We start from the raw sequence: 13724 nt of genomic DNA, 5'->3' as shown, positions 1-13724 counted from the left end.
TTTAAAAGAGCACACGTCCATAAAATTCAGAGGTTTGAAAAAACTGTCATTTTTTGAGAGGACAATGTGATTTTCCAAGACTAACATTTTATGAGACTTTATCTTTGGTTTATTCTTACCATCTCTGCAATTCCACAGGATGTGTTTACACATATATGCTTTGACCTTGATTCTATCAGCTGCTAATTTTAATGTTCATGTATCAGTTGCCATGTGTAAAGCAGAGACGAGCTTTAATTTTCTGTATTTCATAGCTGAGTAGCCTCCATTCTTTCCTTAGAAATAGATAAAATATTTTGAGTCTATGAGATTTACAAGTACATCTAAATTTTGCCAAGTTCCAAATACTGGTAGTGTAACTGTAAGTACACTCTCTTTTAGCTCATCATCATTTACAATGAACAGTTTTCTCTAAATCAGTAATTTTTTAAGCTGCAGATTAAGACCTATTAGTGAACTCTAAAACTGATTTAGCATATCAAAAGGAGCATTTTAAAAGAATTAAAACAGAACAGAAAAATGGAAAATATCAGAGTACACTTAAGAGTAAGAATTGTTTCTTAAAATTTATTTTCATGTGTATAAGTTATTTACATATATAATGTATATTTATTTCATATATACCATCTCTATATATACATACATGAACATATATGTTTGAGTGTACAAAGTTAAAATATAAAATTATTTTTTAACTGTGGGTTGTGGTCAAAAAGTTTCAAAGCCACCAGTGTAAATAATCTCGCAGGTATGCCACACAGCAAAATATACATATAATTCCTACCCTAAAATATCTTAAAGAACCTTGAGAGAGCAAGTGTATTAATCTCAGCTCTGCTGTACAACAGGCATCTCAAAAATCTTAAGATTGCAACAACGAACATGTATTTTTTGCTCATATTATATGTTGTCACCTGCAGGTGTGCTGCTACAATTCCGTATGTGATTTCAATTCTGGGGCCCAGACTGCAGGAGATGCCCCTACTTAAGACATATGCACTTTAATGGCAGAGAGAACAAGCAAGAGTGATGGATGTGTTTGATGCACAAATGTGGCACACATCAGGTCCAGTCACAGTCCAATACCTAGATTCTATCACATGTCCAAGCCCAGAGTCAATGTCAGTTCAGTTAAGTTCAGTTCAGTCGCTCAGTCGTGTTCAACTCTTTGTGACCCCAAGAATCGCAGCACGCCAGGCCTCCCTGTCCATCACCAACTCCCGGAATCCACCCAAACCCATGTCCATTGAGTTGGTGATGCCATCCAGCCATCTCATCCTCTGTCGTCCCCTTCTCCTCCTGCCCCCAATCCTTCCCAGCATTAGGGTCTTTTCCAATGAGTCAACTCTTCGCATGAGGTGGCCAAAGGATTGGAGTTTCAGCTTCAACATCAGTCCTTCCAATGAACACCCAGGACTGATCTCCTTTAGGATGGACTGGTTGGATCTCCTTGCAGTCCAAGGGACTCTCAAGAGTCTTCTCCAACACCACAGTTCAAAAGCATCAATTCTTCGGCACTCAGCTTTCTTTATAGTCCAACTCTCACATTCATACATGACCACTGGAAAAACCATAGCCTTGACTAGATGGACCTTTGTGGACAAAGCAATGTCTCTGCTTTTTAATATGCTGTCTAGGTTGGTCATAACTTTCCTTCCAAGGAGTAAGCGTCTTTTAATTCCATGGCTGCAATCACCATCTGCAGTGATGTTGGAGCCCAGAAAAATAAAGTCTGACACTGTTTCCACTGTTTCCCCATCTATTTCCCATGAAGTGATGGGACCGGATGTCATGATCTTAGTTTTCTGAATGTTGAGTTTTAAGCCAATATTTTCACTCTCCTCTTTCACTTTCATCAAGAGGCTCTTTAGTTCTTCTTCACTTTCTGCCATAAGGGTGGTGTCATCTCCATATCTGAGGTTATTGATATTTCTCCCAGCAATCTTGATTCCAGCTTGTGCTTCCTCCAGCCCAGCATTTCTTGTGATGTACTCTGCATATAAGTTAAATAAGCAGGGTGACAATATACAGCCTTGACATACTCCTTTTCCTATTTGGAACCAGTCTGTTGTTCCATGTCCAGTTCTAAGTGTTGCTTCCTGACCTGCATACAGGTTTCTCAAGAGACAGGTCAGATGGTCTGGTATTCCCATCTCTTTCAGAATTTTCCACAGCTTATTGTGATCCACACAGTCAAAGGCTTTGGCATATTCAATAAAGCAGAAATAAATGTTTTTCTGGAACTCTCTTGCTTTTTCGATGATCCAGCAGATGTTGGCAATTTGATCTCTGGTTCCTCTGCCTTTTCTAAAACCAGCTTGAACATCTGGAAGTTCTCGGTTCACGTATTGCTGAAGCCTGGCTTGGAGAATTTTGAGCATTACTTTACTAGTGTGTGAGATGAGTGCAATTGTGCGGTAGTTTGAGCATTCTTTGGCATTGCCTTTCTTTGGGATTGGAATGAAAACTGAATTTTTCCAGTCCTGTGGCCACTGCTGAGTTTTCCAAATTTGCTGGCATATCAAGTGCAGCACTTTCACAGCACCATCTTTCAGGATTTGAAATAGCTCAACTGGAATTCCATCACCTCCACTAGCTTTGTTCGTAGTGATGCTTTCTAAGGCCCACTGGATTTCACATACCAGGATGTCTGGCTCTAGGTGAGTGATCACATCATCGTGATTATCTGGGTCATGAAGATCTTTTTTGTACAGTTCTTCTGTGTATTCTTGCCACCTCTTCTTAATATCTTCTGCTTCTGTTAGGTCCATACCATTTCTGTCCTTTATCGAGCCCATCTTTGCATGAAATGTTTCCTTGGTATCTCTCATTTTCTTGAAGAGGTCTCTAGTCTTTCCCAGTCTGTTGTTTTCCTGTATTTCTTTGCATTGATCGCTGAGGAAGGCTTTCTTATCTCTCCTCGCTATTGTTTGGAACTCTGCATTCCGATGGGAATATCTTTCCTTTTCTCCTTTGCTTTTTGCTTCTCTTCTTTTCCCAGCTATTTGTAAGGCGTCCTCAGACAGCCATTTTGCTTTTTTGCATTTCTTTTCCATGGGGATGGTCTTGATCCCTGTCTCTTGTACAATGTCACGAACCTCTGTCCATAGTTCATCAGGCACTCTATCAGATCTAATCCCTTAAATCTATTTGTCACTTCCACTGTATAATCATAAGGGATTTGATTTAGGTCATACCTGAATGGTCTAGTGGTTTTCCCTAGACCTAGAGTCAATATAGTAGTAGTATAAAGTCTGCCTTCAAGGTGACACAGCAACTCAAATGGCAACAAGCAAAGACAAATTTCTCATCAGTAAGGGAGCTAGTATTGGATAACAATCATACAATCTATCAGAGCAATTCACTTCTCTCCTTCCCCTAATCCCTTTGTATGATAAAGGAAAAGAGAGTATTTCTTGTCCCCAAGGCAGGAAAGAGGCCAAGGTCATGGCTTATGTGAGCTGTGGCATGGTTAGTTTCCTCTGGATTCTGGTCAGGTACGTCTCACTTAATTGGGGCTATTATCCTACAAATGGACTAGGATTTTGAAGTATAACTAGAATAGGACAAATCCTCCATGTACAGGAAAAAATTCACCAAGACAACATATAATGAAGACAACAACGATTACCTAGAAATCAAGAAAATTTCAGAAATGAAAAACTGTTACCCAAAAAGGGGTTAAGATTGATCTTCTTCCAAAGGGCACCAATGCATTATATAAACCAAGGGCAGATAACACTAATAACACTATGAGAAACTGGATTTTTTTATGGTGTATGTTAAAAGTACTCATTATCTGTTCTGTTCTCTTGTGGAAGTTTACATAAGTAAATGTTATTATCATTTCTTAAGATCAAACTACTGAAGATTATGCATTCCAGTGTTTCTCCCTTAACTCTAAAATAGTTTAGAATTCCAGTCATGAATTCAAGAAACAGCCACTAATAAATCTCATGAATGCTTATGACTCTCCGGGAACCGAACCTTTAAAAGAGTGACAAATCAGGTATTCATAAGTGAACATTATTTTAAAATTTCTAACTAGTATGAATCATTTCAAGCCAAATTATAGCAGAAATGCCCTATCCATATTAAATTCTAAACTATGCACTTAAATGGCCAATAATTTATTATTTGAGAGAACATGAACAAGACCCCAATCAATTTACATGAGACAGTCCAAGCAAACACAAAACTGCAGCCAAGTTCCAACTGTTCCATCCTGATAATTTTGTAAAAAAAAAAATATTCAGTGGAAAATAAGATGGTTGTTTATGTAACTTCAGTTCAGTTCAGTTCAGTCACTCAGTCATGTCCGATTCTTTGCCACCCCATGGACTGCAGCATGCCAGGCTTCCCTGTCCATCACCAACTCCCGGAGCCCACTCAAACTCACATCCATCGCATCAGTGAGCCATCCAACCATCTCATCCTCTGTAGTCACCTTCTCCTCCCACCTTCAATCTTTCCCAGCATCGGGGTCTTTTCAAATGAGTTGGTTCTTCGCATCAGGTGACCACCATACTGGAGTTTCAGCTTCAGCATCAGTCCTTCCAATGAATATTCAGGACTGATTTCCTCTAGGATTGACTGGTTGGATCTCCTTTAAGTCCAAGGGACTCTCAAGAGTCTTCTCCAACACCACAGTTCAAAAGCATCAATTCTTTGGCACTCAGCTTTCTTTATAGTCCAACTCTCACATCCATATATGACTACTGGGAAAACCATAGCTTTGACTATGTGGACCTTTGTCAACAAAGTAATGTCTCTCCTTTTTAATATGCTGTCTAGGTTGGTCATAGCTTTTCTTCCAAGGAGCAAGCGTCTTTTAATTTCATGGCTGCAGTCACCATCTGCAGTGATTTTGAAGCCCCCCAAAATAACGTTTGTCACTGTTTCCACTGTTTCCCCATCTATTTGCTGTGAGGTGATGGATCCAGATGCCATGATCTTAGTTTTCTGAATGTTGAGTTTTAAGCCAACTTCTTCACTCTCCTCTTTCACTTTCATCAAAAGACTCTTTAGTTCTTCTTTGCTTTCTGCCATTTAAGGGTGGTGTCATCTGCATATCTGCTGCTGCTGCTGCTGCTAAGTCGCTTCAGTCATGTCCGACTCTGTGCGACCTCACAGACAGCAGCCCACCAGGCTCCACCGTCCCTGGGATTCTTCAGGCAAGAATACTGGAGTGGGTTGCCATTTCCTTCTCCAGTGCATGAAAGGGAAAAGTGAAAGTGAAGTTGCTCAGTCGTGTCCGACTCTTAGCGACCTGATGGACTGTAGCCTACCAGGCTCCTCCGTCCATGGGATTTTCCAGGCAAGAGTACTGGAGTGGGGTGCCATTGCCTTCTCCCTGCATATCTCAGGTTATTGATATTTCTCCCAGCAATCTTCATTCCAGTTTGTGCTTCATCCAGCCCAGCATTTCGCATTATGTACTCTGCATATAAGTTAAATAAGCAGGGAGACAATATACAGCCTTGACGTACTCCTTTCCCGATTTGTAACCAGTCTGTTTTTCCATATCCAGTTCTAACTGTTGCTTCTTGACCTGTATACAGATTTCTCAGGAGGCAGGTCAGGTGGTCTGGTATTCCCATCTCTTTAAGTATTTTCCGCAATTTGTTGTGATCCACACAGTCAAAAGCTTTGGTGTAGTCAATAAAGCAAAAATAGATGTTTTTCCGGAATGCTCTTGCTTTTTCATAACTTAGCTATAAATAAAATTATAGTGTGTGTGTGTGTGTGTGTGTGTGTGTGTGTGAACTCTAGGCCACATGGTACCTCTTCTTGAATACCTTTGGGCAATACACAAGCACATATCTCTATGTAGCAATAGTCCTGCACAAAAACTATCCTTACAGTCTTCAGTGGTCTCTACATTATTTATCAAATGGGATTAACAATCATTCAATACAGACTTCATCCCCAGTGAACTCTCACCTCAGTAGTCACAACCTAAAAGGAAAGCCTGAGAAGGGACCACGTGGCACTTTACCTTGCTCTGGCCCAAGGAAGACTTTCATTATGTGACATATTACTCTCATTTCACTGAGACATCAAGGAAGGTAAATGTGAAGAAAGTCTCTCCAAACACCTCGAAGGAGGCCATACCAAGAGTCACCTAAACTCTGGGTAGAACACAAGATGTAATGTCACTATTTTCACATAAGGTGACTGAAACAGCTATTGATGGTGACAGCATCCAAATACTACAGTAAAGAAGAAAAGAGGCTTCCCAAAGTACCACTGAGACTTGGAATGCTAAAACTGAAGGAAAAAAAAGAGTTATTTAATTTGACCCTTTCGTTTTACATATAATGAAGCAGATTTAAAACATTTTAATGACTCTTCCAAGGTCACCCCAGTTAATTTTTTTATGACAATTGGAGTTGAACCTATGTCTCACGATTCACAGCTCACTGCTCTTTCCACTACAACTCTGAAATTCCAGTTGCAGCACTGATTTCTCAACAAGGGAGCACCGGACAATTATAGCTAGGATATTAGCAAATAATATTTAATGACAGTGGGCTTCCTTCACAGCTCAGTCGGTAAAGAATCTGCCTGCAATGCAGGAGACCCAGGTTCTATTCCTGGGTTAGGAAGATCCCCTGGAGAAGAAAATGGCAATCCACTCCAGTATTCCTGCCTGGAGAATCCCATGGAGAGAGGAGCCTGGCAAGCTATAGTCCATGGAGCTGCAAGAGTCGGACACGACTTAGCGTCTAAACCACCACCATTTAATGACAGGGAAAAAGCAACTTTCTTGTGTGATAGAAATATTCTTTATTTGATTGGGATGCAACACGTGTATATATTTGTATACTCACTGAATGTAAGACGTGTACATTTCACCATAAATTATTATTAAAATAAAATATATAATAAAAATAATTTATGAAATGCCAAAAATTATTTAATGATATAAGAAAATATGCACAGGATATAGTTAAGCTTCTGTGGGGCTTCCCTCATAGCTCAGTTGGTAAAGAATCTGCCTGCAATGCAGGAGACCCAAGTTCAATTCCTGGGTCAGGAGGATCCCCTGGAGAAGGGAAAGGCTACCCACTCCAGTATTCTAGCCTGGAGAATTTCATGGAATATACAGTCCATGGGGTTACAAAGAGTTGGACACAAATGAGCAACCTTCCCTTTCACTTTCACTTTCCCTTATCCTAGGTCATGAAGAAATCAGAACATGAGGTAAGGATTAAAACATTAAACTTTATTTGGGAGGTGTAACTTGGGCAGTGAGAGTGAAGAAAAAAGGTCTAAGGTAAGGGACAAGATAAGGAAAAATGCAAAACATGCAATGTGGTGCATTACTTAGCATGATTACTGCTTCATAAGGAACCATGAAGAGACACAGTAATACACACAGCAGATATATTCGCTCAGCAGACCACACTCTAGAAACTTTGCTAGAAGGACCTGTATGTACTTCAGAGCACTCCAGAGGATAAAGAAGAGGGTGAAATTGATCTAACTAGTTCCTTCTTATCTCTCATTTCCTACTCCTATTGCACACATTCCCCACTAACACTGGGCTTCCCTGGTGGCTCAGATGGTAAATTTGCCTGCAATGTGAAGGCCCAGGTTCGATCCCCAGGTTGGAAAGATCCCCTGGCAAAGAGAAAAGTAACCCACTCCAGTATTCTTGCCTGGAGAATTCTATGAACGAGGAGCCTGGCGGGCTACAGTCCATGGGATCACAGAGTCAGGAACAACTGAGTGACTATCACTTTCACTTTCCCAGTAATACCAAATGGCCCCTAGGCAGCTGTTCAAGAAACCAGATTCCAGGATTCCCTGGTGGTCCAGTGGTTAAGATTCTGTGCTTCCACTACAAGGGACACAGCCTGGATCCCTGGCCATGGAACCAAAATCCCGCATGCCACATGGCCAAAAAAAAAGGAAAAAAGAAACCAGATGCCACAACCCACAGTGATATTTCTTCTCAGTTTGAATTTGGAGGGTAACTCAGTGCGGATGGGACACTATCCAAATGGTATGGCACACAGGTTTGTAAACACATACAGATTAATGAGTAGGCTACAGAATAATATGCAAACTATTATCCTATTTTTATTAAATAAATAAATCTAGGAGAATATATTCCAAAATTTTAAAAATAATCATCTCTAGGGTGGTGAAGTTAACACTGATTGCTTTTCTACTTTGGTCTTCTCTGTATTTGCTCAGTTTTCCACCCTCCAAAATCTAATACTCATGTCTCCACAGTGTTCCCTTTACTCCCACCTTACTACCTTCAATCCTTCATGCCATGATGATGTTTTTAAGCCTACAGAGGAAAGTTACTTTGGATTTAGTCACTAAACTCAGAATGCACAGCAAATATTGCATATAGTAAATATTACTTTTGAAAATCTCTTAAATTACTCATAATAGTTTACTGCCTATAACAAATGGTATGTCGTGTACTACGCATAAACTGATTTTGAGACCCCCTCAAATTTGAGAACTTCTGAGCTTTATGGAAGGAAAAATCAAAAATGTATGTGCAGTTGTCTAGACAGTCAAACTATACTGCAGTCAAGATAAAGCTCTCACTCTGGGTGCCCATATGGTTCCCTTTCTCCCTTCAGTCAAGGTTCCACTCAGGTATGATCTCCTGATATATAGGGTGGTTTGCAGGGGGAAGATAAAAAAGAGAGAGAGAGAACTCAGAACTGGAAGATTCCAGAGAAGAGAGAGCAAAGTGATCAAGACACAGGTATGAAAAGGAAGAGATTTCCAACACACTGATATTCCTGTTCTGTTCAAATTATTAAATAAAACCTATTGAAAATTATCACAATCTACTATTTGAAAATGCAGCTTACTTAATGTTTGTATATGCATTGAAATAAAAGAATATATTAACAATGAAAGTAATGGAACCCTCACAAATCCTCTTTGCTTACTACCATATCTGAAATGGCAACTCACTCCAGTATTCTTGCCTGGGAAATCCCACGGACAGGGGAGCCTGGCAATCTACAGTCCACGGGGTCGCAAAGAGTCGGACACAACTTCAACTAAACAACAACAACAACCTCTGAAATAGCAGCTCTTGGTGACCCCTACGCTTTTAATTTGTTTCATTTAGAGTAGAGCTCTTTTAACAGCCTGACAGCATATCAAATACATAGCTGCTAATTTGTTTGTTCAATGTCTTCTTCGTTAGAATATAAGCTCCATGAGGGCAGAGACTTTGTGTATTTTGTTCACTGCTGTATCCTCAGTGAGCTTAAAAGAATCGTGGCACATAATGGGTACTCAAAAAATATTTGTTAAAGAAAAGTAACAATTAAATCCCTAATCTGCTTTAATATTAAGCCTCTATAATCTTAATATACATTCTCAAATGTGTTTAGTTCATTGTGTTAAGGAAGCTCCCACACTGTTCCTTCCTCTTTTTCTTCAGACACAGGTATTAGCAAACTCAGGGCACTAATTGCCCAGCTTAGAATTGAATGGCACTAGGGCCATACTTCAAAGATTGCACTCTACTTAATAAACCATTGTACAGATTTTGCATTTTTCATGTTTCATTTCTAAATCACTGAGGTTTTATAGAATTATTACTATTTCTTACAAAATATTTCCTTATTTTATCATTCTGGACTATTGAATTACAGTGGTTCTGTTTGACATACCTTCAAGATTCCATATGAAACTTGATTTATGCCACTGTATCTCTGAGACTGGAAATTTAAGTTTATTGATATATGACTTACAGGACACACTCTATCCAGTAAATTTATTAGTACCTTTAAAACATTATGCTGTATTCTTCTGTAACCTGCTACAATCTGGTCTTAAAAATACATTTTACAAATATATAAAGTCACTTAGTGAGTTTGACCCAACCCCTATTTATATTTTGCTTTCTAAAAAAATTTAATAAGCTCTTTTAAAACTATGGATAAGGGATGCTTCTGAGAAAGTGGAAGGATAAATAAACATTTTAATCTTCTTCATCCATACTTTATCTCATTCCAAAAACTATTTCAGATAACTTATATATAGACTCTACAAGATGAAAAATATATAAGAACTCAAGGACAAGGAAAAATAAAGAAATAATGGTACTATGTGACCAGAGAAGTATCCTTTATACCTAGAAAGTGCAGAGCAGGAACAGACTATTAACAATTACACTTTATTGTTTTCTCCCTGTCACTGTGACCAAATAAATTTTCTATACTATGAGAAAGGGGAGCAAAGTATTCAATTCCTCCTAAAAAAATTCAATTGAAGAAAGAAAAACAGGGAATTCCCAGGCAATCCAGTGGTTAGGACTTGGCACTTTCACTATCATGGGCCCAGGTTCAAATCTCTGGTTGGGAAACTAAGATTCCACAAGTCACATGGCTTGGATTAAAAAAGAAAAAGAAAGAAAGAAAAACAATTAGAAAATGTCTGTTTTGTGTTTGAAATATAACAGAAACATTTCCTGATTAAACTTGGCCCTCCGATTTCACTAATCAAAGTAGGTTTCAGTCCTAAATGTCCATCAACAGATGAATGGATAAAGCAGATGTGATGTATATACAATGGAATATTACTCAGCCATAAAAATGAATGAAATAATGCCATTTGCAGCAACACAGATGAACCTGGAGATTATCATGCTAAGAGAAGTAAGTTAAACAGAGAAAGACAAATATCATATAATATCACTAACATGTGTAATCTAAAAAAATGATACAAATGAACTTATTTATAAAGCAAAAACAGACTCACAGACATAGAAAATAAATTTATGGTTGTAAAAGGGGAAAGTGGGACAGAGGGGATAAGTTAGGAGTATCAGATTAATAGATACACACTACTTTGTATAAAATTGACAAACAAGGACCTACTCTATAGCACAGGGAACTATATTTAGTGTCTTGTAATAACCAATAATGGAAAAGAATATATATAACTGAATCACTTTTCTATACACCTGAAGCTAACAAAATATTGTAAATAAACTATACTTCAAAAAAAACATAGAGTTCAGCATTCAAAGTAGGGTTTCTATACCCTAGGAGGTACATATGACAACCTATCAACCCATGTAGAGTGAATGGAAACGATTAGGATTTTTACATTTACTTTTTTTATCATCCAGTTTTGGTTCTATAATGTTTATCTTACATATTTGAGACACTTCTTTTAAGTATATGTTCAAAGCACAAGAATATTTTTTAACAAAATTGGGATTAGAATATGTGTGTGTCTATATATATAACATCTGTCACTTACCTTTACTAAGACTCCATCATGAGCATTTTCTCATGCATTAAATATTACTTGAAAAACTAAATTTATTGAATGTATTATATGGATGAACTATAAGTTCCATTAAACTGTAATCTTCAGTTGTGAGAAAACCAGATTGTTTCTAATATTAACTATTTTAAATGAAGTTGTGATGAACATCCTTGCACACAAATACCTTTTTCTCTAGAGGCAAAATTCCTGGGACAAAGGATATTAACATTTTTGACATTTATAATATGGATATTGTGCTATTTTTACAAATACAAAAAATTTTAATGCACAAAAATAGTTACTGATGGTCACTTTGACCTGTTCCCATCACATTTTAACAGCCGGGGCAATAATTTTCAATGTAATATTGTTATTTTAAAAAAATATATATATGGAGGTTCTGTGGTGGTCCAGCAGTTGTGAATCTGCCTGCCAATTCAGTGGTCATGGATTCAATCCCTGCTCTGGGAAGATCCCACACGCCATGGAGCAACTAAGCCCATGTGCCACAACTACTGAACCCATGTCTCTAGAATCCCCAAGCTACAACTACTGACCCCACACACCACAACTACTGAAGTGCACGTGCCTAAAGCCTATGTTCGGCAACAAGAGAAGCTACCACAATGAGAAGCTCATGCACTGCAACTAGAGAGTACCTCCTGCTTGCTGCAAATAGAGGAAGACTGCATGCAGCAACGAAGATCCAGCACAGCCAAAATAAATAAATAAATCTTTTTTTAAAAATTTAAAAAATCTATTCCTCTGACCCTATATTTGTCTCTCCAAATTAATGCCATAATAAAAGATGTCCTCTTAGAAAAATAAACATATTTATGTAGAGCCTCTGTTGTTTGCTGGGGAGAAGTAATGAACAAGGACTACATAAGCTTTCAATTAGATACTCCTTTATTGCTGAGAGCTGCCACTAATCCCTTCCTCTAAAAACACTGTGGAAAGCAACTACAGAGCTAAAAAGTCCTGGAAAAACACAGAGATTCGATCACAACCATGTCACATGTAGCCATCATATTGCCATCTTGATCTTTGTTTTGTTGTTGTTGGTTTGCTGCAAAAGGCTTTATTGTTTTCATTTGGTCCAAGGCTTTGGAGAGGGCTTCAGGGTGTTAAAAAGCTGCCTCGTGGTTGCAGAGAGGGGCTTCAGGCAGAAGCCCTAACACCAGAGGGGCTCCTCAAAGGCCACTGGACTCAGGAGGCTCCTGGTCATGCTTGCGGATGAGCTTTTCCAAAAGAGACCCGCTCAGCTCTGTCTGGGGTCCAGCCAGCCTGCGGAGGTTGGTCACGTGGTTGCCCATCTTCCTGATGAGTGTCACCTCCTCATCTAGGAAGTGGCTCTCCAGGAAGTCACAGATGTGGGAGTCTGCGAGGGCAGAGTCCAGGCCATGTAGATCCAAAAAGGCCTGGTTCAGGCTCTTCTGCATGAGAAGGGTGGCTTCCATAGCATCCTAGATTTTACCCCACTCATCTTGAGATGCTTCTGCACGTCCAGTTGCAGCCACTGCACTGGTTTTGCATTTTCAAGCAAAGCTCTGCACTCTTGTACTTCTCCTTGGCCAATCCACAAAGTGCCCCCACCCCTGCATTCCAGAGCCATGTGATTGCTGTGAAAACAGAAACCCAGAGAGAGGTAGGTGCAAGGCCCGCAGATGCACAGTGACCAGAAGGTGGACAGAGCCTCCACCTCAGCAGAATCATTCTGATGAAGCTGGGAGCTCATGGTTGATTGGTAATAAGGAGTTAAGCTCAAAAATGGTGTTGGTACTCCTGGTGATCGCAGACACTTAAGTGGCTGATTCAGAAGGTTGTGACTGGAAAAAAGGTTGAAGGGTGGTCAAAGGCTGGAGCAAGGGGCATTCCTAGGTCTATTCAGTCCAAACACTGTTGAAGCAAGAGACAAATCTGCAGGACCACCGAGCACACTGTGCCCATCTTGTTCTTTGAATAAGATCAACCGGAAATTACAGCACAAAGCTTGAGAAAAGTTATAACTATTCTTTCACTTTTTTCTCTAATTATGCCAAGGTGTAGTCCACATCTTCATCTGGCTAGTAGATGTTATGGGTAGCAAATGAGAGGACACTTAAAATAAGAAGTTTTAATAATCATTATGAAATATGACATACCTTGAAGACTCAGGCTGCTCTGAGTATGATTTAGTTTGGAAGGATCAAGTATTAACTTGAAAGGTTTGTTTGTATAATGTGAAAGGGAGTCTAACCTCGATCATCTTTTTGACCAAAACAGACAAAAACTTTAAAAATTAAAGAGGATAGGTATAATTATGTTGTTTTTTTAAGTTAAAAACAATGCCCAAACTTTTTTTAAAAAAAGTAAAAAAAAAAAAAAATGGAATACCTCTATGGAAAGGGTGGGGAGTAAAGTGAAGGGGACAGAGTTAAAAGTTAGACCTCTCTGTCCATATTTAGTTTTTTAGG

The 13724-nt window shown here is 38.9% G+C and overlaps 1 pseudogene; it reads right to left on the bottom strand.

Moving 5' to 3' along the window:
* Positions 1 to 12461: 12461 nt before the first annotated feature.
* On the bottom strand, positions 12462 to 13006 carry LOC145535771 (ferritin light chain pseudogene; annotated as a pseudogene).
* Between the last annotated feature and the right edge of the window lie 718 nt (positions 13007 to 13724).

This window comes from Giraffa tippelskirchi, chromosome X, assembly GCF_054371585.1.
Source record: "Giraffa tippelskirchi isolate mGirTip1 chromosome X, T2T-mGirTip1v1.2.pri, whole genome shotgun sequence".
Taxonomy (NCBI): Eukaryota; Metazoa; Chordata; class Mammalia; order Artiodactyla; family Giraffidae; genus Giraffa; species Giraffa tippelskirchi.
Note: the sequence above shows the minus strand (reverse complement) of the source record. Positions and strands in the feature narration are given on the sequence as shown.